The sequence below is a fragment of the Gossypium hirsutum genome, chromosome D10 (genome assembly GCF_007990345.1).
Source record: "Gossypium hirsutum isolate 1008001.06 chromosome D10, Gossypium_hirsutum_v2.1, whole genome shotgun sequence".
NCBI lineage: Eukaryota > Viridiplantae > Streptophyta > Magnoliopsida > Malvales > Malvaceae > Gossypium > Gossypium hirsutum.
Window position 1 is genome coordinate 17,119,943 of NC_053446.1, and position 26,915 is coordinate 17,146,857.

Here is a 26,915-nt window from a genome sequence, read left to right on the forward strand (position 1 = left end):
TTAAACTTGATTTCAATTACTGAACAATGATAACTTTAACACCCTTATACCCAACCCGATTACCAGATTAAGTATAAAAGTGCGACTTGGTTTTCAGAAACTATAATAATATCTAAATAAGATAACATTATAATTTGTACATATTAGTTCCGTTATATCAGTATATATATATTTTTGTTGGTATTTGCGATAAGCTGAAATAATTTTTTTTTTAACCATTCTTGCATTTAGAACAATTTACTAAAGTGAAATAAGGCCATTATGAAAAATGAGGAACATGACTGTGTAGATTTCAGGAACCGTGTTTAAGTTTGAAATTCAAGGGACAAATTGCCAAATTAATTCCTAAAGTTTACCTAATTTAACCCTTATTCAAATCTCAAAATTTTAAGCCAATTTAATTCAATTATAAATCGTAATTAAATGTTCTAAAATCTAATTTTCTTATATCACTTAATTAACATTTAAACTATTTCACATGAATTAAGCAAACATCGAGTTTCACATTTGAGTCCCATCACATTCAACCTTAGTACACACACCTAGGTACATGCCATTTACTGAAACGACAGAAATTAATACTTTACCCCTTTCTCGAATCCACTAATATGATGAGATGATGTGCCTTCAATCTTCAAAGATCCTTTTCTTCTACTTTTAACCTACGCGTATAAACACGTGTTAAGCAATTGCTAACTTAGTGAGTACAACTATTATTTAGATCATAATATATATTATAAATTATAACTTATTTATTATCACTACACAGAATCATTTAAATGACCTGCTTGTATTCATCATACATAATTTACCAATCAATTCACTTATTTTTTTAAAAATTAGGTCCACATTTATTATTTACTCATTAAACACCAACTAAACATTTTGATTTAATTATCATCTATATAATACTAGAATCACATGATTTATTTTAAATTCTCATTTACTCCATTTAGCTAAATTTTCTGATAATTTACTTTACTTATTTCAACCATATATTTTCTTATTTTTTTTCTCAATTTCATAACTTTTCAACACATATAATCTATACGATTCAATAATCACTAAAATAGATTTGTACATTTTTCAGAGGCCCAGTAGACTTAATAGAACACACAGGATATACGGAATAGAACAGAATACCGCTGAAACGGATGAACAGAGAGCAGAAATGTACTAATCGATGAGCACTGACGTGCTAATAATTAGAGAGCAGTAATGTGCTAAAAATGAGAGAGTGCGCTAAGGTTCCTACTTGAGCAAGTCATAGTATACACACGTCACTTTTACACTTTTTACCATTTAATCCTTTAAACAATACTTCATATAATTATATCTTCCTTGTTCATTAACACATGTAACTTGTCTCAATATTTAATAATCTTCCATAATTTCATTAATAATTCTTATTATACATTTCACCTATCACTTTTACTTACTTTACGATTTAGACCTCATCATGACATTTCATGTAACAATATCTTTTTTCTTTTAATAACATATATAACATATTTCATTTCTTAGTTTAATTTCCATATTTCACCACAAATTCTTATTATCATATATATATATTATTCTTAGCCCTTAGGTCATCAATTCGCTAAATAGAGCTTTCATATATATTTAATACATGTAGCATGTTTCGCTATTTAATATAATTTCCATAATTCATCATTTATTCATATTTTATCTACCTTATACTACTTTTACATTTTTAACAAATTTTAGTCCCTGTAACGATAGTTTATTTAACATTATTTTCCACTAACAATAATACATGTATCATATATCATATTTATTAATCTTCCATAATTTACTATTAATTCTTATTATATATTTTTTTCATAGATCACTTTTACACATTTTACAATGTAATCCCTTTTTTTCTCATATTTTATTATATAATCCCACAACATTACCACATCAATCTACTCATAAATTATATACATATATCATTTCATACACTCATTTTATCATTTAAAAAAATTATAGTTCTATTAACTTTTGCACCCCTTATGAATTAGTCCTTTTTACACTTTTAATCTTTTCCTTACTTTTCTTTAATTTTCTCTATTATATTTTACTTAATCAATTCATCATACTAATATACTCAATTATTATCACATTTTATTCTTTAATTATATAATATGTAAATTTCTAATTAAACACTATATCTAGATTTATCCTCAACAAATTTTACTTAATAATTCATCACATATTTAAAATAAACAAAACTTTAGTTGTACTTACAACTCAAAATATGGAATCAAGCTTTCTTCCTCTTCTTCCTCCTTTAGCTCCTCATTTGCTTTAACTCTCTACTTGTTTCTCACTTCCTTTCACTTTTTCTTCATTTTTCCATATCAAAGTACACAATATTTACACATTAATTCACATATAATATTTCATGTTTTTCAAATAAAATCAACATGTATTTCAAGAGGAGTTTAACTTCTTACCTTAATAACTTGTATTCAACATTAATTGTTATTTTCTCTCTCATTCGAGAAAAGTATGGATGCATTTCTTTTAACAGTTGGGTAGTTACTACACTTCTCTACTAATTTTACTCACTAATCTTGAAGAAATTTGGAAGAAACTAGCTTAATTTATTTGTATTTGATGAAAAAGACTAAATTGAAAAAAATAAAAGTTGAAGTGGTGTAAAAATGGTGGCTGACGTGAAACACTATGGCTGATGGCTTTTTATAACCATTTCATCCTTTCTTTTCTCCATTTCTCTAGTTCTTTCCATCAATTTATCTATAAAAAATATCTTTTTATGTTATTTATCATCTTGCCCTTTTCACTTAATTACAATTAAGCCATTACTTTTTCATAATTATCTTTTTAATTCTTTTAACATTTTATCCTTTCACTTTTTCTATAATAACACCCATGTGTCCTATTTCCTTTGGTATATTTTCACCTCTATTCTCTCCTCCTTTTTCATCAATTTAATTTAATCCTTCAACACTCAATTTTCTCACATTGTCCCAATATTTCCATTAATTTAATCGTTTCTCCAAATAAATTTATATTAATATTTATACTTTTCCAAATATCTTATGCACCTATCTTTTATGTCTCATAACTTTTTAAATTTTCAATTTGAATTTTTTCAAAATTTCGACAGATTTATTGTATATTTATCACTGTTCAAGACTCTAAAATTTTTTGGGGATGTTACAATAACAACATTATACTCAAACCTATTCATCACATCACATTATCACCTAACGAACGATTAAACAAAAGCATCTAAGTGCACAAACATACATGAATCCAAGCTAAACTGAGAACCAATCACATTTATAGAGGCTTAAACGAGTGTTGGATTACATAAGAACTAAAACCAGTCAATTACAAACAAAAATTAAAATCTGCAAAAAATAGTGTCGAAACCAGTTTTTTTATTTGAAAAAAAGGGACCGACTTTGAAAATAAAATGGGAGTCACCACCGATCTTTTATTGAGGTGTGACCGGTTCACCATTAAAATGATTTCTGGTCTACGAATTTTGAGAAAATAGGTTCGGGAGTCGATTACACACGAGGAAGGGTTAGCACCCTCGCAATGCCCAAAATTGGTACCGAATTGATTGTTTAATGCCTTAGTGTCCAGGATTTGAAAAGATTTTAAAATACGATCCTTTGAAAAGAAAATTTCAATTAAACGAATCGGAGGATGAAACTCATTTATTTCAAGGAAATAGATTGTCACACTCAGTAAGTTAGAGTGTAACATTTTAAATCCGCGAAATTAAGTTTACCTCTTGACTTTTAAAACTCATGCAAAAGGATATCTGATTAATTGGGTCAAATGAGAAAATCAAAACCCAGTAAGTTAGGGTTCAATTTCAAAAAATTCCTAAATATCAAATATTGCCTTTATTTTAAACCCAGGATAACAGAGTGTCACATCCAGTAAGTTAGGATCCAACATTTTGAAATCTTGAAAGCTTTATTTTTTTAAAATTGTATGGTTTTACCAAAATGAATACTTGATCATCCAAATTCATCGAGAAGAATTGAAGCCCGGTAAGTTAGGGCACAATTCCATCGAGAACTTATGCACATCAAGCCTTTTTTGGGAACTATGAAATACAATGATTGTAGCGCTTTAATAAAATACAATTCTTACAAACAACATAATTGAATAGCAATATACAAAACAAATGATAAATGGTAGACTAAATTTACATTGAGGAACAATCAAGCATATAATACATCAATATTAATAATTAGATATCTAATAAATTAATAGTTACATTCCTAAAGATACTTTGATTACAAATAACATAAATAAAATAATAATAATATGAAGAAAAAACAATTTGATAATAATGCTAAAAACAAAGAAAATGTTTAAATGAATCTTTACAAAAGAATTGTAAAAAAAAAATCTTAGAATTAATATATACATTTTAATTTATATAAGCAAAAATATTAATGTAGATAATAGTATACGTATAGTAATAATATATAAAAGTCAAAATAAGTAAAGTAGAATAACAAGTTTAAAATGGATAAAATATTTATGCATAAAAAGGTAAAATTTCAATTTGAAATTAATATCACATCATTACATATACATATGTATACTATAAATGATTTAATATGATATACACATATATATAAAAAAACCTGAGATATTATTATGAAAAAAAATTTGAAGTTAAGTATATATATACATATATGAAATAAGAAAATGTATAAATTGTACTAAGACAATATAGAAATAAAATAATAATACCTAAAAACATAAAATAATATCTTTTAATAAAATAAAAGGATCTATATAATAAGATTAAAAAAATAAAAGACTAATAATAATAATAATAATGACCAATAAAAATAATAACAATAAATCAATTAATTTAATAAAAGTTGACCTATTTCGAAATCAAACAGAATTTAAAGGGCTGATTTGAAATGAATAGATAAACAAACGAATTGAGAACAACTTAAAATTAAAGGGACCATTATAGCAATTAAGCGCATAAATCCAGGCACCCAAACCTAATCATCGAAAACGATGTCGTTTAATCATGGACCCAATTGAAATTGGAACTAAATATGAGATAACAATTAAAAAACAAATAAAAATCGGATTGAAATGAAAAAAAAATGCAAAAGGGCTTGTTGCGCAATAATCCCATCAGACCCAAAATGCGCGGATCCTTCCCTCGGGTCGGGTCACCACGCGGGTCAAAGGCCTTTAAACGGCGCCATTCCGAGTTATTATTTAAACTAAGTTTTCTATAAAAAAACATTTGCATCAGCAAAAAATAAAAAAAAGGCCTAAACTCTCTGCTAGGGTTTCTTACCCTAGCTTTTAAGCCGCTCAGGGGCTCCGTCGTTCTCGCCGTGATTACACCATCAATGGTGATCAGAGCTGCATCCCTAGGGGCTTTTTAGCTACTCCTCGCGCGGATCCGAAGGCGTTACCAGGTATGAGTTCTCACTCCCTCCTTTTCTTTTTTATTTCTTATATATATATATATATGCTTGTTTATCATCAATAACAAAACAGAAAAAGAAGTAAAAGCAACCGGAGAAAGAGCCGAGTCGAAAAAAGGAAAAAAAGAAAACATTTTCTTTTGTATTGATTTTGTTTTTGATACAGTATCCGTGAGTATTCCCCTTACAAATTTCTGTTTGGCTTTTAAATAGCCTAAATAACCGAAAAAGAAGAAAAAAGAAAAAAAATATCAAAATCTATTCTGTTATCCTTCTTTTTTGCTGCGTCCTTTTTGTTTCTTTGCTCTCTGCTGTTTGTTTGTGTGCAGGTACGACTAGCTGTAGGAGATGCACGCGCGCAGAGGCGCATCACGCGCGGGGGAGGTCCTGGTGGCTGCGGCGCTGGAAGGAGGGCTGATGCTAGGGTTTCTGTTGGCTAAAAAATATTTTGTGTTGGGTTAGGGTTAGGTGACTTGGGCTGATTGGGTTTTCTGGATATTGGGTTATGTGGGTATTGTAATTGGATTTAGTGATTGGGCTTCAATCCTAATTTGGCCATTGTAATTGGACTATTTTTTATTTGGTTTATTTCTATTATTTTAAAATTACTTTTTTATTTCTGATTTGGGCCCGGCAAATTTGGGTTATTACAGTTGCCCCTCTTTGCTCATTATCGTGTAACAAAAATGAAGCAAAAACTTTAATAAAGTCAAATTTGCCTGGTCATACGGGATTTTGGTGTTCTTTTTCAAGTAGCCCCATTCCATCCTACTGCATCTTTAGAGGTATAGGAATTGCTTCGATCCAATCTGCCAAAACATCGGGGAGATAAGATTCGTAACTCGTAACCTTAATCTGCTTAACTGTGATATCAAGGAAGTGAGATTTGCTGTTGTAACTTCAATCAGTTCCACTGCACCGCCTGGGAAAGTAAGATTCACCGTTGTGGCTTTAATCTTTTTAACTGCAATGCTAGGGAAGTAAGATTTGTCATTGTAGCTTTAATCTGTTCCACTGCACCACCAGAGAAGTAAGATTCAACCTACTCCACTACTGCTTAGGGAGACAAGGTTGAGGGTTTTCGATCTACTTTGCTGCCAACACAGGAAGACAATATCTGTCGTTTTTCCAACCTACTCACTACTGATCAGGGAGATAGGACTTGTGGCTTAAATCTGCTTCCCTACTCCAGGGGAAGATAAGATTCGCCGTCTTCGATTTGCTCCACTACTGCTTAGGGAGATGAGATCTGTAATTTTCAACCTATTCCACTGCCGACCAGGGAGATAAGACTTGTGGCTTAAATCTGCTTCCCTACTCCTGGGAAAGATGAGATTCGCCATCTTTGATCTGCTCTGTTACTGCTTAGGGAGATAAGATATGTAATTTCTAACCTATTCCACTGCTGACCAGGGAGATAGAATTATTGGCTTCAATGTACTCCACTATAACCACAGGGAGGTAAAATCCGTCATCTTCAATTTGCTCCACTACTACTTAGGGAGATAAGATCTATAATCTTCAATCTATTCCACTGCCAACCAGGGAGATAGAATTACTGGCTTCAATGTACTCCACTGTAACCTCAGGGAGGTAAAATTTGTCATCTTCAATCTACTCCACTACTGCTTAGGAAGACTAGATTTGCTATCTTTAATCTATTCCACTACCAACCAAGAAGATAGAATTACTGGCTTCAATGTACTCCACTGTAACCTCAGGGAGGTAAAATCTGCCATCTTCGATCTACTCCACTACTGCTTAGGGAGACTAGATCTACAATCTTTAATCTATTCCACTGCCAACCAGGGAGATAGAATTACTGGCTTCAATGTACTCCACTGTACCCTCAGGGAGGTAAAATCTGCCATCTTCGATCTACTTCACTACTTCTTAGGGAGATAAAATATGTAATCTTCAATCTATTCCACTGCTGCCTAGAGAGATAGAATTACTGGCTTCAATGTACTCCACTGTAATCACAGAGAGGTAAAATCTGCCATCTTCGATCTACTCCACTACTGCTTAGGGAGATAAGATCTGTAATCTTTAATCTATTCCACTGCTGCCTAGGGAGATAGAATTACTAGCTTCAATGTACTCCACTGTAACCTCAGGGAGGTAAACTCCACCATCTTCGATCTACTCCATTATTGCTTAGAGAGATAAGATCTGTAATCTTCAATCTATTCCACTGCTGCCCAGGAAGATAAAACTACTGGCTTCAATGTACTCCACTGTAATCATAGGGAGGTAAAATCCGCCATCTTCGATCTGCTCCACTACTACTTAGGGAGATAAGATCTGAAATCTTCAATCTATTCCATTATCGACCAAGGAGATAGAATTACTGGTTTCAATGTATTCCACTATAACCTCAGGGAGGTAAAATCTGCCATCTTTCATCTACTCCACTACCGCTTAGGGAGATAAGATCCTTAATCTTCAATCTATTCCACTGCTGCCCAGGGAGATAGAATTACTGGCTTCAATGTGCTCTACTATAGCCTCAGGGAGGTAAAATCCGCCATCAACCTGCTCCACTATAACTGAGGGAGGCAAGGCTTTATTTTCGATCTGCTTCGCTGTCGATGCAGGAAGGTAAGATCTACTATTTTCATTGATCTGTTCTCTAGAGAACATGACTTGTATAATGAACCTAATTATGCCTAATGATTAGGATGGCATGATCAAAATGAATCAAATGCACCTAACTAGACATGTGTGAATGGTGTTTGCATGAATGCATAATTTTATTTTTCCGAGAATGATCCTGCTTAGGTTGTCATTACTCGAAGTTTATTAAGCCTTTAACACTGACGTGCTACAATGCCTTCTTGCTTGACCAGCTTTTCTAAAGAAACATTTAATCAGGTTACCCCCCACTGTAAACCTCAAAGTTTAATCCATTCGGGCGTAAAATTTGTACCATCATTCTCCCACTGTAATCCAAGGGTAGAAATATGTGGCATTTCCTCAATCCTCTCTTATCCAATTCAAGGATACAGGATCTACATCGTTCTGATTCCTTACACCATTCCCTAGGGTGTCGTACCAAAGACTCATGCACAAATGAAGGCTCTATTCTCCGAGGCAACCTTTTCCTATTGCCTGATGATCGTTGCTTGCTTGTTTATTTAAGCTTTATCGTCAAAATGACATCCTTGTCATTTTGTTCAACCAATTTTTTTGACAACAAAATCCAAAGAGAAAGTCCAAATTTAGACTCTTCCTTCTCAAATTTCCAACCTTTAAATTTGGTGTGTTCTAAACAATAGTCTTGTTTCAGGTTCCTATATTATTTAGAAACTTTTCAGAGTAATATGCAAAACTTCTTTTGTGAAAGTTTTATTAGTCTATTAATCATTATTCCAATGCAACATGCTTGCAAAAAGGGTCATAACAATGGATAAGAATAAAGTTGGTTCTAAGTATAGCTTAAAATGAATAAATTATCAAAAATAGTAAAGAAGGATAATAAAGAAATTAATTGGGAATATGTATCTTGGAAAAGAATGAAGTAAGAACAAATTCAATATAAATAATATGAAAATTGGGTACCCTAGATATTGCAGCTTGAACTTCTCTGTACAAACTTTCTAAAGATCATTCTGAGTTTGACATGTGTTTTGGAGATCTACAGTGCTTTATCAATGCCCCAAGATGTCGCCTACCCTTTCCTGTTGATTCAGGCATAACAAGATTACCACATGCCCCAATCTAATCAAGATTCGAGTTGCTCTGATCACTTCATGCCCCATTCTGATCAATATTTGAGCCGCCGTTTTCGGGTTTTCAACTCAAATCCCCTTTGGCCTAAGGTTCCATTTGCGGGTTTTCCCCTTTTACTTTTTTATTTTTCATTTTTCATTTTCATTTCATTTTTTTTGACTCAAAGTGCCCTTTGCGGGTTTTCACCTTGGTCTTTTTTTCTTCTTTAAACGAAGTATTTCTTGACCGGATCTGAGTTTATAGGATTAACAATCTCACTCAGGATCAGTGCTCCTTTGAAAAAGGTCTTCTTTACAACATAGGGACATTCCCGGTTTGGCATTCATTTCCCTCTAGGATCCTTTCGTAGGATCTGTTTCAACATTCAGCCCTCACATGGAATTCTCTGAGACGACCCTATTTATTATGGGCTCGTATTATTTGTTTTTGGTACATCCGACCTTGATGAATAGCTTTTAACCCTTTTCCTAGGTCCAACTGATCACACTGCGATTGCATCCTCCAACACTAGCTTCACTAATACCCGGAGAGAGGGGGTTTCAATAGGTAAAACTACCTCAATCCTGTAAACCAAAGAGAGAGGTGTTTCCCCAGTAGAGATGTTCAATAAGCAATGAGGGCAAATGGTAATCTCATGCCAGTCCTTACAAGTCCCAGTCATTTTTTCTTTAATTTTCTTGATGTTCATCTCTAGGCAATTCGGTGACGAATCGTGGTGTTTGCTTCTGAATTGATTTCAGACCTCAGCTATCGTGCTATTGTTCAAGCTCAACGCATTATCCAATATATTCTTCTTTGGAATTCTATATCGGCATATGATGACATTGGCGTATGAAGCAGCCTCTAATGATCTAAAAAATGAAGCAATGTCCATTAGAAGTCTTCAATAATGGTGTCCAGGCCTTATTTGTTCAAAATTTGGGTCGCCCTTTTCGGGTTTTCAACTCAAATCCACCTTTGGTCACAAAGCGCCCTTTGCGGGTTTTCGCCTTGACCTCTTCTTTTTCTTTTTCTTTTTTTTTATTTTAATTATTATTTTCTCTTCTTTTTTGATTTTTTTGATTTTTTTATTTTGATTTTTATTATTTTTATTCTGAATTCATAAGATTAGACAAGTCTTTGTTATCCCTTTCGATCAGAATCAATGTTTTTATAGATAAAGTCCTCCACCTAAGATCTTCCACTTTCATCTTATATGCGAAAAACTTTCTTTGGTATCAGATTTCTTTCATAGAGCTTTTTGGGGCGCAACTACGACAGAAAACTTTGGATCTTCCTCTTTAATCAGGATAAAATCCAACATCTTGAAGGGATGAAAACTCGACTTCAAATGGGCAAAGCTATGCTGACTCAACGAGAAAGGCATTGCCCCGGCAAAGAATTGCACCGTTCATACTGCAAATTTCTGAAATCGTGCTGTTGTGCAGATTTCATTATAAGCGGTTAACCCAGGCATATCATGGTATGATCATACAAAGACATCTTTGAACTCTAGAGGTGACTCAACAAGGTCTTGCTTCGTCTTTGCGGTCAGGTCAATTCTAATCTTCACCAAGCTCACAATTTCTAATGATTCCTTGAGAGGTGGGATCTGTTTATCCTCTTGTTTTACCATCCTCAACAAGTTCGAAGATAAGCTACGATCTATGTCATTTTCAAAGTCATGAGATCCCTCTAAACACATCTGTCGCTCAAAAGAAAAATCTGAGTCTGTAGCAACGTCATTCATGTAATTGATATTTAGGGACCCATAACAAATACCAAAGAATATACAAAAGAATGTGTGAATTTATGAATAATTATTTGTACAATATAATTATGAATGAAAGAATGATGTGGAAGAAAGTCCAAAAGAATGAAAGAATAATTATTCAAAAAGAATGAAAGAACACTAGCTCAAAAATGAATACAAAGATGTATTTTACTAGAATAATGACGTTTAGACATAAGCCTATTTCACAAAGAAATTTCTATCATTTTTAGGCTAAAAACAACAAAAATGTTCTGAACATTACTCTAAATAAGCTCTAAAATCTACAGGCATTTCTTCTACAGTCCAATTGCTTTGAACACTCCCAAATTTATAATGGCAGATATTTAACAAGGTTTAGAGCTACAGGCATTTCTTCTACAGTCCAATTGCTTTGAACACTCCCAAATTTATAAGGGCAGATATTTAACAAAGCCCCTTTTAAATTGTGTCTTCATATATGGCATCGATGTGAATGCTTTCCAACACTGCCTCGTTATCAATATGATTGGGTAGCGGATTTTCTGCACTAGAGGCCTCATTGAATTTGACAACGCCTATTTTAATGAGTCTTTCAACTATCTTTTTGAAGGCAATGCAGTTTTTTATCGAATGCCCTGTAATTCCTGCATGATATTCGCACCGGGCGTTTGTATCGTCTCCTTTAAGAAATGGGGGCTGCATGGGTTTCAAGTAGAAGGGGGACACCACATGTGCATTAAATAAGCTTTGGTATAGCTCACTATATGACATCGGCATAGGTGTGTACTGAAGCATTTCTGTATTTGTCTGATGTCTGGTGGTTTCTGTTTTTGGCCTGCCCACAGTGATTGGTTTTGAGTGGCCCTTATTATATCTGCCTGCATTATCCCCCTTATTCCCCTTCTTCCTTAGGGCTTTTGTAATATCTGGGTACTCCACCCTCGCATGCTTTGTTTCAGCTGGGTTATCAAGAGCAACAGGAAAATTGTTCCTCAAATTGGATCTTGGGTCCGTCAGGCAACTCACTGGTGTTGTTGTATCAGTCTGATATTGTTGAGATCTGATAGTGAAGAGTGCCCCTTGTAGGCGCCCATCCAGCAAACTAAAATATCAAATTAACAAACATACTAGCCTATAAGTATTCAACCAAACCAGTACTAAAGAATCAACCAACAATTAGTCTAAAACTCAAAAAGAAGAAATAAAATTAAAAATTAAAAATTAAAAATTAAAAATTAAAAACTATACTAACACATACTCGATTCCCCACTTGACTAAACAAAAAATAGCCTAAGGAGCTCTAATTAAAAATTACGCAACAACCAAAAATGAAGAAAAAAAGAAAACCAAAATATGAACTTTGGAAAAGAAACTAACGTTTTAGTAAAAAGAGAAATAAAGAAAACCAAAATATGAACTTTGGAAAAGAAACTAACGTTTGAGTAAAAAGAGAAATAAAGAAAAAAAATAAAAGTAAATGGAGAATGCAAAAGAGAATGAAAGCGTGGGATAATTTTGGGGAAAATTATTATTATCATTTTAAAACAAAGTAAATTAAATTAAATTAAAATATTATTTAACAAAAGGTCAATCAATTTTATTTATAAAAGTTGAAATAACAAAAATTAAAACACAATTTTCTTTTTGCTCACATCGGGATTCAAAGACAAAACCAAGGGTAAACTAAACACCTAACCACTGAACCACAAACTAATTCTTGTCTCTTAAACACAAAAGTAAACATAAATGCTTGACTAAAACCGCTCGACTCACTTAACAGACTAAAACTTCTAACCCCAAATTTCGAGATGTTATAGACCCTGTAGGCTCTTGTAATGTTGGTAATAATAATAGAATGTTTCTAACTTACAAGCAATGAGTGTCATCTAGCAATGTATCATTGTTACCCAATTTACAAGAAGTCATGATTTGACAGAACCTTTCTGTGATAATCTTTTCATGTATTATATCTTTTTACTCTTAATATTTAAATTGGGCACAAGTCATGACATAGTCACATTTGTATAGTGCAATATCATATTTCTTGATTTTTTCAAGTAGACTACAATAAACAAATAAGTGTGATATCTCATATCAACTTATTTGAGCATGACCATGCATTTCTAGTCTCACTCCATCAACCATACCCCACTACATGGATTGTGGTATATCCAACATCAGTCTTTATAGTACAACCTGTTACGATATACGTTTGACTATATCAAAATATACGACTCACAATGTTAAGACAATGATGATCTCAAGTCTAAGGATCATATACATAGTTACCATTATGAGTAATATTTGTGACTATTACATAATAATCCAAAAAACATACTCATGGCAGGTTAGTCCAGTATGTTGTTCTCTAACACATACTCATGTACTGATTTTGACATCCCTATGTCAATGACAACACTTTGTCATCAATCAACTACACATTAGTCTCAATGCAATATCATTGTCCAAGCCCACAATAATACTCAACTAAAGACCTTTTTAAAAATAATCATATAATTCTTAGGACTTTATCATTAACTAGTTTATTTATACACACAGAAAATAAATCAAAATAACAATCACAATGCCTTATAGTAACAAGCAAGGTAAAACGAGTATGTGATTACAATCATCTCATGACTAGCATTTGGGCATACTCTAACATTAGGTATATACGAGCTTGGGATACAATATTGAGAATTATTTGGAGCGAAATCGAATGATTACAAGAAGGCCCATAGGAAGACGAGTGGGCCGCAACCTAAAACATCCGCTCCTCAGTGTGGATAGTACAATTCCACTCAGCCAAACTCGATGTCTCGACCTAAATTTGGCTTTCCAACCTCAACTACCTATGCGCCTAGCTCCCTGCTCGGCACCCAATTGCACAACCCCCGCAAGCCTCAACACCGTGTTGCTGAGCCACGATGCCAAGTTTGCATGACACAAGATTTCTTCGTTGTTTTGACTAGAGACCCAATATTGTTTTTGTCTTTTTTCAAATATTAAATTCTAAGAAAGTATTATAGCCCTAATTTAGGTCAAATAAATTTTATAAATAGGATATTTTTAAGAAGGTTAGACAACTTTTGATTGCATTGAACTTTTAACGTATTGCAAACTTATTATTTTCACAGTTTTTTTATTCTATAGATGGCTAAACCTATTTTGCTAGTAAAAGGAATTTCAAAGTTTGATTCTACAAATTTTGTAAGATCTAATTGTTTTTAATCTTTTCTTTATTCTTTAGTTTTTGCATGTCTTTTGGTTTAATTACAAATATTCAGGTTTGTTGAATATAGGGATCGTATTCAATTACTTAGAATATTTGTATTGTCCATTAGAATTTTTAAATTTGTAAGTTTTTAATTGATTCGAATATTTGTGATGAACAACATAGGTGTGTATGATAGAGATATGCATTCTATGTTGTGTAGGCATGTAATATAACTTAAATGAACCTCACTAGTGTGCGTATGTTGGTTAGAGCTAGGTCTCTCTCGACCTTAATGTTGTCATTAAACTAAACCATAAACGTAAAGTTATAAGGTAGTTTATTGGTACGGAAAATGATTTCAAATAGGTTGCCCATTGGTTATCGAAATGGTAAGGAAAGATTAGTTGCTAGGCACAACATCAACAAATATAACTAGTTTATTAGAACACTAAAATTTATCTTTGCATCGATGATTGAACTCTTGAATCAAACGAAGATTTTACCTTTAACAAGAGCTTCTTCTTATTTATTTTCTCTCAACCTTTTAAGTATTTTTTTTCTTGCTAAGTTTTAAATTTAGTTCTGAATTTAAGTTTTCTTTAATTTTAGTTTTAAATTTAAGTTTTTTAAAAATCTCATCTTTATTTTATTTATTTTTATTAAGAAGTAGAATTATCATTGCCCTCGATGTATTCAACCCTACTAATTTTTATCTACAAATTTATTTTTTAGTAGGAATTCATTTTTTTACAATCTCCACAATTGTACAATTATAGAAATAGGAGGTCTCTAATGAGTAATTTTGAAATCGAATTTCAAGTTGAAGCTTTGGATTGAATATTATGTTTGTCCTGTGTTTAGGGGCTAAATTGAATAAATTGTAAAATATGCTTGATTTTGTGATTGGTTCTGATTCGAATGGAATTTGACAATATTATATGTTTTATTATTTTATTTAGCTAACTTTGACCTGGAACCGTCGAAAGGTAAAGGAAAATCAAAAGTCGATAATGAATAACTTAAATTTTTAGTTTGTATTACTATGATTTGGGAACCATTTATTTGTTAGAAGATTGAGTTTAGAAAACGAAATGGAAAATAGGTTTAAGAGAAAACCAGAGTTTTAATTTTTTTTTCCAAAAAAAATAAATTGGTTGTGTTATCTAAAGTAATAAACACTTAATCAAAATTCATACATTTTTTACTCGTCTAGGATAAACGCTTTGACCAAGTGGTCTTCTTTGCTATCCTTAAGCTACGTCTACTGAGTGTGGGCTCACTTCGAATCAGAAAAAATTTCAAAAAATTACCAGTGGGGCAATTTCACAATTTCTCAAAACTTCTAAGATCAAGTTGTAAATAACAAAAAATATCTCTAGAAATTTTCTAGAATAATTTCTTCAGAGACTTTTCTCTCTACAAATTTTCCTGAATACATGTGAGAATAATTATACATACTCTTTTTATATAGGGAGATTTTAGATAGAGTTCTTACGTGGATTTGAAATGGAGATATTGAATATTCAGTAGGTGATAAGTTATTTCTAACAGTTTCTCCGTGGAAAATGATCTCGCGCTTTGGTCGTAAGGGAAAAGTGAGTCTCAGGTATATCAAGCCATATGAGATCATCGAGAGAGTTGGATCAACTGCATATCGTCTAGTCCTCCAATTGGAATTATAAAAGATCCAAAATTTATTCCATGTATCTATGCTTTAAAGATACCGGTCCAATCTATATCATGTTATACCGATTAAGGCAATTGAAGTTTAGTTTGATCTGTAGTATGAAGAATAACCAGAAGAAATCTTGGCTCGAGAAGTGAAAGAGGTGAGGAATAAACTCGTGAATTTGGTGAAAGTTCTGTAGCCCAGTCATAGCGTGGGAGAAGCAACCTGAGAATTGAAAGAGGCGATGAGATCTGCAACAATTCGTTGTGGCAAATTAGGGTCTTTCCGGTACTTAAAGAGCTTGTTTTTGAGTGTTTTTATATTTTTTATGGTTCAAATTATGCAAAATAATTGTTTTTATGCAATTTTGAGTATGCCATGACCTAATGGGCCAATACAGGCCTAAGGATGATTTAACAGCTTCATTTAGTTTGTAGGACACTATTTTCAGGCTTAGAAGATGAAGGATGACTGCAGCGTCGCGACACCGAGGAATGGTGTCGCAACATTGGACTTCGAAGCCACAATATTCCCATTCGAAAGGCAGTGTCGCAACACTGACTTGGTGGTGTCGCGACACCGGACGATGATTAGAAATTTTAATTATGAGTATTTTAGTCCACACAATGTAATGTAACCAAATTTTTGGGCTGCTAATCAACCATAATTAGGTTAAATAAAAAACTCTATAAATAGATATGTTTAGTCTCATTTTAAGAGTGCTTGGCCAAGTGATCCACTTAGTTAGTTTTAGGTTTTTATTTTCTTTCAATTTAGTCGTAAAAATAGTTTTTGTTCTTGTCTAACTTGGATTCAATTTCGATCCAAGCTTTCAATTAAATAGTTTTTATTTATTTCTTTTCGTTTTCCACTAGCAATAAAAATTATCTTTACAACTGTTAAAGGAAATCATGCTTTCGCGCACAAATTGACATCAAAACAGATTTATTTTCTTATTCCTTTATTTTATTTTATTTTATTTACTGTTTTGTATGCTGAATATGAGTTTAGAGATTATTGCATCTAGATCTATGAGTGGCTAATTTCCTTAGGAAGATTAATGAACAAACGTGTGACTAATTAACAGATGAATTAGGGTTTAGATCTAAGTTAGTTGGTTTAAATTATGCGCAATTAAACCTTGAGAAGTAACGACCCTAGGAAGTAATTTAGGATAAACGAGATCGAGAGATAAGTTTACCGAGTAAATCATAATTTATCCTGATCAAGAAAGTGAAGTCTAGAGATAAGCATGTATGGGTCGATTAGTTAATTAGTTAGAGGCTGATAGATAATAACTGATTAATTAATACCTAACTCAATAAAATCCGAGTTTTGAAGTTAATTAGGAACACTAAAGTGAGTTAATCTTTTGTCTGCTTAACTCGATTTAATTTCAATTGTTGTTCGATTGTCTTAATTTTAGATAATTTATGTTATTTTGGTTAATCATTTTTAATTTTTTTATTCATAATATAAGTTTAGACTTGTACTATTTAGCCCTGTTAGTGTAGAAAATTAATTTAAGTTTAATTCAACCTCCCTTGAGTACGATCCTCGAAATGCTTCCCCGAGTGTTTCTTTGTAATATTCTTTACTATATTACAATTTGACTTTAATACTTGCGAACACCACTGTTATATTAATTATCTCTTTTTTTGCAATATTTTTAGTATAGACGTTCGCACGTCTTGCGATGGTCAAAGGGGGAGACTTGTAACGACCCGATTTCTAATAATATCAGGAATTGCGGTTTTGTGATCTCCTCCAAAAATTAAGTTTGTAAATATTAAATAAATATATTTACAGAGTTATATTATAGATTAATTGAAAATTGGATAGTTAATTTAGTCGAAATTTTGGTTAATTAAAGCTCAAGGACTAATTGTAAGGTCTAATCATTGTAGATTTTTAATTAGAAAATGGCTTAGGGACTTAAATTGCAATTAACCAGAGGTTCAAAATAGCAATTAAACCATATTTAATTGAGGCTTAGTGGACGGTATGATGTTATTAAACTAAATATGTGAAATTAAGAGTAATTATAAGTAAAACATAATTAACTAAATTAATCAAACATTAAGCCATGTATAAAAGTGAAAATTCGGTGGAAAGAAAGAAAACCAAACACTTTTGTTCTTCACCTAAACCGACCACCATTGTTGAACAAAAGAAACCTTTCAATATTGAAGCATTCAGTCATAAATTGGTAAGTTCATTTAGGTCATTTTCTTGTAATTTTTGTAGATTTCAGGTCATGGGAGCTTGATTAGCTAGTCCATGTACCAATTTGTAAAATTTTTTAAGTTTTAAAAGATTCCATTGTTGGGAATTGAATGATTTAGGTCTTAAATTGATAGAAATTAAACTTAGATTAAGAAAAGGGCTAAATTGTAAAGCTTAATTGTTAGTTTCATACATTAGAGGCTAAATTGAGTAAAATGTAAAATTGAGATGAGATTTATAGAAGAATAAGAAATAGGAGGTCCCTAATGAATAATTTTGAAATCGGATTTCAATCCAAAGCTTTGGATTGATAGTTATGTTTGTCTCGAGTTTAGGGACTAAATTGAACAAATTGTAAAATACGCTTAATTTTGTGATTGGTTCTGATTTGAATGGAATTTGACAATATTATATGTTTTATGATTTTATTTAGCTAACGTTGACACAGAATCGTCGAGAAGGAAAGGAAAATAGAAAGTCAACAACGAATAACTCAAAATTTTGTTTTATATTTCTATGATTTGAGAAAGATTTATTTTCTGCATGTTAATGTCATTTTGCATTATATGGAGATTGAGGTGAGTTATTGATGATTATTTGAGCTAAATTAATGTGATTAATATTGATTATTGAGACAAGGACTAAATTGAATAGAATAAAGGTTTCATAATTTGATTGATATTTGAAAATCGGTATGAAATTGAGTTGAAGCATGTTGTGTTACATGATACATTTATGAATAATGATAAGTTGATATTGAAAGAATGTGAATTGATCTGCTATATATTGACTCAAAAATTGGTTACCCTATTAACTGTTCGGACTGAGTTAGATATAATCGGCATACAATAGGGTCAAATTATAGATTGAAAACTATTGTTGTGAGGCAACTCGGGGTGGTATATTTTTCATAGTGAGTCATCATTGTTGAGAAACCTAGGGTGACAACTTAATCAACATTGTCGGGAAATTCGAGGTGGTATTATGTAAATGTATAACGTCATCATTACCGAGCAACCCAGGGTGACAGATCTGTGTATCCATTTCAAGTCTGTATTTGGTTAATAGGGTTATGAACATACGAATCAATTAAATGATATATGACATGAATTTGCTCTGAGATATATGACAGAATGTGAAAAGAATTGAAATTTAGCCTTAATGGCCGAATAAGTATGAAAGAGTCATTAAGCTTGAAAATGATTGAAATGGTAATATGAAATGGAATATATATGCTTAATTTTTTATGTTGATAATTGCATATGTACATGTAATAATAAATGATGATATGAATTGATTTAGTTGTTTATGAAATGAATGATAAAGAGTAAGTTAATATGCATATTTAGTGAATTAGAGTGTTAGCATGAATATTTGTGTGTTTACATTGTATTAATAGTTGTTGGCTTGGAAATGTATAATAATTTCCTATGAATTGGACTTGAAATGAATAAATGCATAGTGACTTTAACTTGTATTTTGTTGACTTGAATAATAGATTTACCACTAAGCGCGTTTGCTCAGCATACGGTTTGTTTTCTCTGTTCGTAGATATAGAAGATATTAAATAGTTCAAATAGTTGATCTAGCATCCAATAATCAATCCCTGACTCAGCAAATTTTGTATATTTCCATTTTGTTAAAGTGTGACATGTACCTAGTTGAATTGGTTTTAGATGTTGAAACTATGTCTAGGTAAACCTTTGAACTAGAAGTTTGATATATGAAAAAGAATATATGAATGCAATGTGTATATAAGTTACACAAATGGTTTGAATGGTATGAAATGTTATAAATGTTAATGATTTTGGTGAAATAAGTATGAAGGTATAAGGCATTTGCATAGTGTGGATAAGGTATTGAAATGTTTAAATTGATGTTGGAAAGTTGCATATATATTGGTTGAATTATGAATTGCTTGTGTTTAGTAGTTGATTTGGGAAATTGCAGGTTGATATTCATTTAGAGATTGTAGAAACAGTATGTGATGTTGCGACGTCGAATGTATGTTGTCACGACAAGATCTAATCACTATGCCACAGCATGACGTCGAGGACGATCGTTGCAATGAGGCCTAAACAGTTTGTCACGTCGCAACGAGGAACTCCTTCACGTTGCAACGTCAATCTAAATTTTTGAAACATTACATTGTAGTCCCAAATCGATCCCGATTTAACTTTGTTGCTTTCTTAAGCTCGTTTAAGACCCGAAAACAAATGTATAATGTATTGTATGCATGTATTGACTGTAATTAATCATTTAATAGTATACTTTGTTGGTAGTTCGATTGTAGTTGCTTCAACAACGAATGTGACACTTTATAGCTCGGACATGGTGATCTGGTTGAGTATGGGGTGTTACATAAGGCATGTTCTTCTACTTGTCAATGGGTACTGTTCCACCATACAGACCGTTGAATTGTTGCTTGGAGCTTGCTAATTGAACTTACAAAAAAGACTTAACAGTCCGTTAACTTAAATGAAAGCTTTCAAATAGTTCATTGACTATTTTGTAACTTTTGAAATTGAATGAACAAAATGTAAATTTACTAATAATTCTGTGACCCTAGATGCAATTTATCCTAAACTCATTTAAGATAGTTCTAAAGAAACAATCCAAGCAATAAAAGGTCATGCCAAGTGTCATAATTTTAACCCTTATAGACACTCTTTTCATTTATAAATATTTAAGTACACTTCAATTTTCATGTATTTATTTTTTATTCCACTACGACTCAATTTTTATTTTGTACTTTAATTAGGAATGATAATAAGTAGACAAGTTTTTCTTCCCAATATCATGATTAAAAAAACTTGAAAGGATTGACATAGTCCATTATTTATTTAGTAAAATAATATCACTTTGTTGATTGGACCTCTATGTGATATAAAAGTATGTTTTTGACAAGCACTTGTTACAAAACGCTAAAAAGGAGCATTATATTATAAGTATGAAAGTTCGAGTTTGATCTAAAGTAACTTCATTTCTCTCCCTCAATTAAAAAAAACCTTATTTTTATTCATAACAATTACTTTGGTTTTTTTTTTGTATTTTGATAACAATTGCTTTATTTATAAACATACTAAAATATGTATAATATTAAAATTTATTTGTAAGAAAAATAATGTTATTTAAAATAATTATTTAATTTTATAATATTCAAATTTGTTTTTTTAAAAGAATAATATTAGAATTTATTATACCGTAGGTAAAAAAATATTATATATATAAATTATACCTAAATATAAAAATAATTAATTGAGTTTTTCCGAAATCAAAAAAGAAAACATCACCTTTGATATCCATTATTCGCTTTAGACTTACTAAATTCAAATACTTAGCTAGAGATAATTTAATTAATCTAAATTGAAAATATAACACTTTAATTTAATGTAGATATTAATTAAATTTGGATTTCAAAGCATATTTATGAATTTGGATTCAAAATTTCAAAATCCAACCCAGAAAATGATTTTTCACAACCATTTCTTGACATGTCCCGTAATTTTACATAACATTTTGTACTATATTAATTTCTTAGAAAACGAAATACATGTTATAAAATCTGTGAAAATTAAGAAATTGTATTAAAACATATAAAAAATTAAAATATATGGATATTTGTATTTAAAAATAGTTAAAAAAATTCGAATGGACACAAAATATTAATGAAAAACCAGATTCATGTTCACAGGGGTTTTACACAGCATTGTGCTTTACCACGCCAAGCTAGCTAGTCCATCTATTTTTCTAGTCAAGCAAATATTAAACGAGATACGGGTGCACAACACAAATAGGATATGTGAAAAATAATTAAACCATAATAAGATATAATATATATATATGATTATCTCAAAATCTATATAAAATAAATATTAATGTATTGGATTTTATATAAATATAAAATATTTTAAAGTAGGATAAAGAAAATAAAGATGACAGAACAAAATTCTGGTTTAGGACCCATTCCATCATTGGTCTCTGGTCTCTTCAGCAAAGATGAGGTTAGGCTCAGTGTCAAAGGATTTCCATTCAACCCTCAATAACACTGGAGCCCTTGATATATCCTTTAATCTTGCTTATGAGATTAAACTCAATTTTCGTAATCTCATTCTCCACTTTTAATAATGGTTCTGACTCTATTTTCTGCAACTTGTCTAGCAATGAGGCCTTTACTCAAAGCTCTGCTTGTGATCTTGCCCTTCAATCTTGTTTTCATCTACTTTATCAGGGTTATTTGGCTTGCAAGAAACAATCTTTAGCAAGGATTTCAATTATGCCATCCCTCAAAGAGCTATCTTCTTGGCCGTGGAGTTCTTCGCCCTTACATGCAAATTAGGACTTCCCCAACTTACTTTTATCCCTGTTAAAAGACATTCCCCCAACAAGGATGGTTCAAGCTGGTGTTGGGGCTATCATTCGCGATCATAACGGTATTTGGGTGATTGTTTCTCATAGACCTATTGGCCATACTACCAACACGATTGCTAACCTTCCCTCTGGCTAAAAAATTCCAAATATCCCACCTGGTGATCCAGCTAACCTTCTCTTAATCTCCCTTTCTCATAAATTTATGCTTAATCCTTTGGTCTCTCATTTGGAGACTGCGTTGAATTATCTCCACCATAAATAGGTGCTTCATACCTTTCGTGAATGAAATAGGTGTGTCGACGCCCTTGCATAAAAAGGCAACAGCGCTCCTATTGGTTCTGGACACGCCACCAACAGGGTTGCTAAACTCTGGGCAATCATTTTTATGGCTTCAGAGATTCTTGATGGAATCTTGTTCAAATTAACTTACAACTCAACACCTCTTAGGTCAGTTCCGCCCGTAAACACACCCAAATCTCCAACTCCTTTCCTAAACCCATTGACCTAAAGCCTAACCTTACTGACCCTAAAATTTAACCCATTTTCCTAAGCTCTGAAGTTTAAATTCCAAATAGTTTCCTCCATCCTATCGATAATGCCCAAGCGTGTATTAAAAAGTTGTTCAAATAACCATCTAATGTGGCATGATGATAGTTCAATTCGTTCCTTAATTATGTGGTTAGGGATTCATCATTTTTCATAAAAATGAAACATATTTTATGATCAATCGTTTATTTATTTGAAGAGCTCTTCGAGATAAGGGAATTAATCACTATTACAGTTAGTGGATACCTTGATTTTAATAAAATATATATATTCAAAGAAATTGTCGTTTAGGACAACATACACACATTTATCACCAAATTATAATACAATTGTTGGGGATCGACCCGATTAAGCAACGAACAACTAAAAAATAGTAGAAGGAATTGAGAAATTGAACACATAAATTTAACGTGAAAAAATTCCTCCAAATAGGATAAAAAACCATGGGTAAATGTAATTTTACTAGAAGGGCAAAAGAACGAAGAGTATAAAAGATGAAGATAAAAACTAAACCCTGAAATTCGAAAAACAAAAAACCCTCCAAATATAAACACAACATTCTCTAAAAGTGTTATGAGTTCTAATATTTTATGAGTCTAAGGTTTTAAAAAAATCTATTTATAATCTAAATTCGTAGATCAAATAATAATAAAATATTTTAAATTAATCAGAGTTCAACTGAAACAAATAAACAGAGTTTAACTAAGAAATTATCTATCTAATTTGATTGAAATATAAGATATACTCAACAACAATAAATACTCTATAAGAAACTATTCGAATGATCAAATCCCAAATGAAATTACTTAGCTCAAATATAGGTTTTGAATACTAAACCGGTTTAAAGGATTTAATGTTCTTTATGTTAGGATTTTGTGTCATTAATGTAACTATTTCGTCATTGGTTACTTGTAATTATTTTTTCAAACTCATTGAATAAATAAAATTTTCAAATGATTATTTAATATTTTTTTGTGTGGATATCTTCAATGAATTTTGCATGCAAAAGATAATAAATAGAAAATATTGACTCACTAATTACCTAAACTTTAACTAGTATTAAGTTGCATTACATGGATCGATTGTAATGCAAAAGACAATGTATATTAGTAGGCAGTCTAAATGGTTCATGGTCTATGGGGTCAGAATGAGCAAATAACTCATGTTAGAACTATTATGTCGTTTATAAATTCATTTAGGAATATGACTTGTCTTGACTACTGGAACTGAATTAACTCTAAAAAAAACATAGAAGTGGTTGTTTGAATTGACAATAAATTTGACAAGACCAAAATTATTATTCTTAGATTCGTTTATGGATTAATTTGTTGGTGACATTCATAGTTTGATTTTCCTAAATCTTAAATGAATGGTCATGTCTGCACGACTCATGTACGTTATTATTGAAAACATATGCTCTCAGGTAGTAACCAAAAAGCTAGTATGTTGGGTTTATGACTTGTGCATATGAGTTTATTTACAACAGTGGTATCATAACTCGATAAAGAAATTAAAAAATATTTAAATTTTATAAAAAATTAAAAATTAAAAATTTTAAAAGAAAATCATGTATCTAAAACTTAAAAGAAATTTAAAAAATTTTAAAAAATAAAGTGTTAAATCACTATTTGGAGTCTGAGCTTGACAACAACTCCTACATTGGGGTTTCAACTAAGCAATTGTAACCACAATGGGGCTTGAACTTTTTTTTATCCAAGTTAATTCATGGACTTGACAATTATTTTCATATTGAACCCTAAACTTAGCAATTGTTCTTATACTGGACTTGGGCTTTAGAGTCTTTAAAGAAATATTAAGGACTAACATGGACCATAAAAAAGTTTAGATCTCAATATCGGAATAGAGTTGTCCATGAACCAGTCTGGCCGGCTTGAAGGCCCGCTCGAAAAATAAGAGGGTTTTGGCAAGAATATAGGTCTAAAAATGGGCTTGGGCAAAAAATATGGCTCGTTCAGAAAATGGAATGGGCCTCGAGTAAGGTTTTTTTGGCCTAAGCCCGGCCCGAATTTGTACATAAAAATCTATTGTTTTACTATCATTTCACTATTATATTGTTATTATTTGGATACTATATAACTCTTGTTTTATTGTTAATTTTGCTACTATTTTAGAGGTATTTGTTTGTTAAGTTTCACTTATCTTAAATGTTATTTAAGTATAAAAATTACAATTTGTTGGGAAACATTTACTTTAATGTTTTTAATGTATTTGATGTATTATATTTTTTAAATTTTTATATAAATTATTTTTTTAAAAAATAACTAATTTAGGGTCAAGCCCAAATTTTAGAAATTTTATCTAGGTCGAGCTTGGGTAAAAATTTAAGCTTATTTTTCGGGTCGGGCCCGGGCCTAAAATTCTGTTAGAGCCTGTCCTAACCCTTGAACAACTCTATATAGGAATAATTGTCAAGTTAAAAAACAAACTCGAACAAAAAAATTCAAGCCCGATATCAAAATAGTTACCAAATTCAAACCCAAAAAATAATTTAACCTAAAAACAAACAACCCATAAAGTTTTTTTTCAACTTGTTCTCGCATGAGGAATATAAAAAGGGTAAACTACCAAAATAGTCACTTTTGTTTTTCTCGGGTTACATTTTAGACACTTATGTTTGAAATGTTATGTTTTAGTCACTTATATTTAAAATGTTACGTTTTAGTCACTTACGTTATCGTGTTGTCACATTTTAGTTATTGAGCATTAATTTCTATTAACGGTGTAACAGTAAATTGACGTGACACGTTAACTCATCATTTCAAACAAAAATTTTAGGTTAAATTATACAATTGATCCTTCAATTTTTTTCGTTTTGAGCAATTTAATTTTTTTCTTTTACGTTAAAAGAGATGGAGAATGAAGGAAAATAGAGGGAGCAGCAGAAGAGAATGGAAAATAAACAAAAAAAAAGGGAAAAGTTAAAAGAATATAAAAAAAAAAGTAAATTGCTCAAAACAAAAAAAAATATGGGGAACAATTATATAAATTAATCTAAATTTTTTGTTTGAAATGATAATTTAACGTGTTATGTCAGCTTATAGTTACACCATTAACGACAATTAACAATGACTAAAATGTTACAATACGTTAATATAAGTAACTAAAACGTAACATTTCAAAATAAATAACTAAAATGTAACTTGAGGAAAACAAAAGTGACTATTTTGATAGTTTACTCATAAAAATTCTATTAATTTCTAAAAAATTTCTAGTGAAATTTTTGGTCAAAAGTTTTAAAAAAAAACAATGGCCGGATTTTCTTTTAATTTTTGTATTTTTTCGATATATATTACTTACCGAAAATTAAGTGTGTATTTTTTAGAGTTAAAATATGTTATAAATTTTTGTATTTTTATAAACTTAAAATTTAGTTTTTATATTTTTATTTGTAGGATTTTAGTTCCTATTTTTTAGATTTCGAAACTTAAGTCCAATTATTATTAACATTGTTAAAAATATTTTGTTGAATTTAAGTTTATTACAATGCTATTTTTTAATTATATGGCTATTAAGTGCTTTTTTATTTAAATGTCACATTAACAAATTTAACAAAAAAATTAATAATATTAATAATTAAACTTAAATTTAGAAATTTGGGAAATAAAAATATTAAATTCTTAAAAATAAAAATAAAAAATTAAATTTCGAATTTGTGATGGTTACATGCGTATTTTAACCTTTTGTTAGTGTTCGTGTTCTCTATCTGTTTTGGTTGCTTCTGATGAGTTGGAACTAGAGGTGACCATGGGTCGGGCCGGGTCGAAACAAAAATTTTAGGCCTGTTTTCTAGGCCTGGGCCAGGCCCAGCCCGAAATATGGGCCTAAAAATTTATCCAAGCCTGGCCCGATAGAAAATTGCTAAGCCCGAGCTCTGCCCGGCCCAACCCATATTAAATATATATTTAATATATAATATATATTTGATTAAAAATAAAAAAT